Source organism: Clupea harengus, chromosome 16 (assembly GCF_900700415.2).
Source record: "Clupea harengus chromosome 16, Ch_v2.0.2, whole genome shotgun sequence".
In the NCBI taxonomy this organism is placed as follows: domain Eukaryota; kingdom Metazoa; phylum Chordata; class Actinopteri; order Clupeiformes; family Clupeidae; genus Clupea; species Clupea harengus.
The window spans coordinates 17,222,219-17,227,711 of record NC_045167.1 but is presented as its reverse complement, the minus strand read 5'-3'; positions in this window follow the sequence as shown (position 1 = coordinate 17,227,711).

The window sequence follows — 5,493 nt, the reverse complement described above, 5'->3', positions numbered from 1 at the left end:
TAATGCGGCGTGGCCTTATGAATGGGTTCGTCAGAGTTTATCAGAGGGTACAGGGAAGCAGAAAGGGTGGGTTGGAATGAGGCTTGGAACACGCCGGATAATCTGCACTCAGCACAATTTCATTGGGAGATTTACTTGGTTTTGCGAAAAACACCAAAAAGGCTTTTTAGCAAAGTTGCATTTATGATGAATTACGCATTGTTTTTTTAATTTATTCATTATTTACTCTTAGTCTATAACTGCAAGAAGAAAAGAAAAAACACAGAGATTTAATAAAAAACTAAATTGTTTGCAGAGCACTTGGCCCAGGGGGAGGCCATAAGGTCAGGTGTGCATCCTGTGTCAAGTAACAATGGTAGGAAATAGAGACCACTAACTCAGGCCTATCCTTAGACACTGTGAGGATTCAATTCTCTCCTCTTACCATGACCACTCATTTCCCAACCCCTTTGATAAAATAGTAATTTGTTTCAATTACAGCTAATAGCAGAGTCCCTGCCAGGATCCTGCCCACGCCTGAATGAGATTCTACAATGACAGCCAGGATCCGGAGGGCCTGGGTATGTGACTGGCATTTACATGGATAGTGTGGTTGAGTGTGTATGTGTGTGTTTGATTGAAAGAGACAGGGAGAAAGAAAGAGAGCGAAATCATTACTATATGAACTGAAGATTAGTTTAATGTGTGTGCGTGTGTTTGTGTATGTGTGTGTGTGTGTGTGTGTGTGTGTGTGTAAATTGTGCATTTCTGCATCTGTCTGGGTGTGTGAGGGCTCAGCAGTGCTTTGCGTGTGTTTTCAGGATGGTTTAATATGCACGCGTCTCTAGGGAGGAAGGCTGGACTCTAGCTAAATGAATAACCACCCCTGAGCATTCCAAGTGACAGCGCAGCCATCGATCACTTATAATGTCCAGCATCATCTAATCCAGGTAAATTATGTATCGGGCATTCATGCGAATTATTGACCTTTTCGCACTCGGCTTTCTTCAAATCTTCACCCAGTGTGGCAAACCAGACAGTCATCCTTAGCGTCCTTCAGCCGCCTCGCCTGAGTCGGACCCGAAGTCTCGAGCGCATCTCTAATCTTTGGTGCTTTTGCTTTTGAGTGGATTTATCATGCGCTGCGTATTGACAGCGGCTCTTGTTAAAGATGGCTGCACATCGACTGGTGGTTTCCTAGTGTTTGAGCAGAGTGCACGGCGCTATTGATTGTAGTGGCCAAACATTGCCTTTCATTTGCCGGAGACTGAACCTGCTGAGAGGTGGGGGATGGAGGGTGGGGATGAGGGTGGGGGGTGGCATGCGGCTGAGGTTGAATTTGGAGAGTCTGCTTGGCCAAAGATGAAGGAGGGATGCAGGCGGCGAAAGAAAACAACCTGGTGAAAAGAAAGAGAGGAAATGGAACGCCCACCCATCTCGGAGGCTTGCCAGGTTCCGTCTACCCGGCGCTGTGGCACGGGCTTGCCTCACACAGCCATGGCCAATCGCTCTCTGCAACAGCTCCATCTATTAATTTAGACATTTATTTGTTTATCATATCTATCTATTTGTTTGTTTGTTTATCTGCCATCAGAAGCTTTTCAGGGGTTCTCTGCTCCACTCATCTTTTCTTTGCAGCCCAGTTTAGGAAAAGACTTAGAGCCTCGGAGCCACTCTACTGTTGCACAGCTGTTGCATCAGCGTGACTTGCAGAAGGAAATGACACAAAATTCACTTCATTTTCATTGTGAGATTAAAAACACAAGCCACTGGGCTAAAAGCTGTGGCTTATGGGGGTGTGTGGGGTGTGTGTGTGTGGGGGGGGGGGGGGCACTGGCATATGGCAGTGGTCTAAGCAATCTGACAAGCACAGAGCATCTTTATCATTCAATGGCACCCCACTCTCGTTTATCTGCAGAATAATGCTCATATGTGTGGATCAAAATGTCGTTAAGGTACTCTAACCTAGCGATCTGCCCATAGGGCAGTCGGATGGCACCGAAGCCAAGCATCAGGGGTGGTTGCTGACTAGCATACATAATCATGTGCAGGATCATATGTCTGGTGAATATCACTATCTTTATTTTCACACGGGTACAAAAGCCTACAATGAGTAAATCTTTTTTTTTTTTTTATTCCTGTTTTTGACCCCCTTGCGTAATTCCTAATTGTTGTGTACAATCCTTATACTGGCAAAAACAAATGTTTGGATGATTCCTCATTGTCTTCATATTATTGTATTATTGAATATTATTATTTCATAATATTAGTTATAGGCAGGAAAAGACGTTAAATTCCCTGTGCTGCCGGTTTGTTTACCTCTCACAGTGGCCAAACCTTTCAGATTTACATGCAAGTATTCACACCCAAGTATTATAACACATCAGGGTTCCACCATACTGATACTTAATAACACTAAATTAAGCCCACTGAATTAGGCCCTTGATACCTCCAGAAGGCTCAACCGTATTGTCGGGCGTCCAGGACCCACCCCCCTCCATACTCATGATGGGTTAGGACACATGTCAATACCAGAGATGAATTGTATTTACTATGCAATTTCCTTCATAGTAAGATCATCTTTCAAAAAAAGGATTCACACTTCAAAAAGCAGGCCAGAAAAAGCCAACGCAGAGTTATTCGATCAGAGTGCATAGAGGCTGTGCTAATCCACCTGAAAGGAGTACAGTGCTTTCAGACTCGTGCGGAGCTTAACACAAACGGTCTGTGCTATCTGTCTTCCTCCCCACTTAGAAACATCCTGGAGGACTCTTCAGATCTGGCTCGATCGCTATGGATACTGTAACCCTGAGGGGCGTCACTCCACAAGACATTCAACCAATGGGCTCCCTGCTCCCAGCGCAAGCATTGAACCACCCTGATAGAAACGGGGGCAAAAATTGGGAGCAACATGGCGTGCTAGAGCTAGATGGATGAGCTGGTGGCTGGAAGTGAAATGTGTTTTCGTCCATTATGTGACAAGGGTGGGGCTGCCGAAGAATGATCGGGGGGAGTGCTGTGAGCAGCTGTGGAGCTGGGGCCGTCCGGATATGCACACACACACACACTTGCACACACATGCACACAGGTAGACATACATACAAAAACAGACTAACATGTTTGCACATACACACACACACACACACACACACACACACGTGCACACAGGTAGACATACACACAAAAACAAACAGACTAACATGTTTGCACATACTGTACACACACACACACACATGCATGCACACACACACACACACACACACACACACACACACTTGCGCACACATGCACACACACAGGTAGACATACACACAAAAACAGACTAACATGTTTGCACATCCTGGACACACACACACACACACACACAAACACACACACACACACAGGTAGACATACACACAAAAACAGACTAACATGTTTGCACATGCTGTACACACACACAGACACACACACACACACAAACACACACACACACACACACACACACACAGGTAGACATGCACACAAAAACATGTTTGCACTTACTGTCTCACACTCACATCAAACGCCACCATGTTGTTTGCTGCCACTGGATGCTGTTTGCAAACAGTTGCCCCGGCGACTCGTCCCTGCACCACCGGATCATCTCCACCAGGGGTGGGGGGTGGGGAAGGGGGGGGGGGGGGTGGAGCCTCCACAAGTCCCTCATCTCCCCGCGTAGAGTAACATGCCCTGCATGTAATGGAATTCCACTGGAGCCCACCTGCAGAAAAAGAGGCTGCACAGCTGGTGTTTCCCTTCATGTTGCTTTTTTCCTTTCTCTCTCTCTCTCATCCTTTCTCTCTCTCTCTCTTTCTATTTTCTCTCTTCTTCTTTGTTTCCTGCACCATGGAATAATGTGGCTCCGATAATTAGTGCTGAATTGGTTAGAGAATGAGAGAGAGAGAGAGAAAAGACTGGGGAGAAAAGAAGGGGGGGGGGGAGATATGCATAACATTTCAATTTCCACGCTATGCAAATGACTATTTTTCTTTAGCTCTCAGCTGGTGTGTGTGTGTGTCTGTGTGTTTGACTGGCATCCTTATTAATTACAGGATTTAAGCATTCACTCTGCAGTGTTCATAATTCAAAGGATTAGTGGGTGTGTCTGTGTTGTGTTTCTGTTTGTATGTGGGTGTGTCTGTGGGTATATGTTTGTTTGTTTGTATGTGCTCCTCTGTTTAGCCCCTTTCACTAAAGACCGGAGCCAACCTGAGGTTTTTCCTCTGCCTTAAGCAACTGTGAACAGCCATGGTTTTCTGTATTCCATTAGGATTTGTAATATCGGTGTGTTTCTGTGTTGTGAGTGCTGTGCTGTGTGTGTGGGTTTTGTTTGCATGTGTGTGGGTGTGTGGTTGTCTGATGCCGTGGCATGATGGAGGTCGGGTTGGTCCGGTAACACACACACGTGAGGCCTAAGCACTGGCACTCGGGTGATGCCAGGCCGCGTGCCAGCCTCTTGGGGCCAGGGGAGAGGCTGTACCATGTGGCAGGATGCACGATGCTCACACGCCACATATGGCACAGCCTGGCAGTGGGTTAAGCAACAAGGACCCTCGGTTTGGTGGTCTTTAGAGAGAGAGAGAGAGAGAGAGAGAGAGAGAGAGAGAGAGAGAGAGAGAGTTTGTGAGGGAGGTTCCTGTTTGTGGTGTGCATTTATGCAAGGGTGTGTGTGTGAGACAACTTGTTAAGAAGGTTCCTGTTTGTTGTGTGTGTGCATGTGCATGACTAAATAAATGACTACAGAAGTGTGTGTGTGTGAGTGTGTGCTCTCTACTACAACCATCAGTATAGTGTTATGGTGTTGTCTAGATATGTCAAGCTCAACTGTTGATAGTGTTTTGTGTGTTTGTATATAGTGGGTCTCTCTTATACGTGTGTGTGTTCAGTTCTGTCTCTCTCTCTCTCTCAGTCCTATGTGTGTGTGAGTGTGAGGCAACCTTCATGCTCATACTTTCCCCAGTGTCTTTTTGCCTAATGTAACACATTTGCATTTTTTCTTTTTGCATTTGTATGGATCGATTTGCTAGTGTGTGTGTGTGTTGGGTGTTCATCTCTGTGTGTGTGTGTGTCTGTTAATTCTTTTCCTGAACATACCCAGCCATGCCAGGTGACGCACCAAAGGCCCCTCTGAAGGGTTTGGAGGGGGGAGGTGGATGTGTCTAAAAATAGCCTGTCTCTGGAATGCTGGAACGTTTCGTTGCTACAGTCTCCTCATTTGGCAAAGGTATTCCCAACACCTTGTCATGGGCAGCTGAACAGATGGTGAGCGCGGTAATTACCAGTGGCCAAGGAAATTCTCGAAGAAATGAGAGCAAGGAAGTTGTTTATTTCCCCGTTCTCACCCACCATGGATATTAGTCAAAAGCCACAACAATTAAACATAAAAAACAACAACAACAGTCTTTCTTGAGGAACACACTCAAGGCATACACACATTCACACACTTGTTCAAAGTTCTAACACATGCTATACCATATTGGCTTCTTTCTTGAA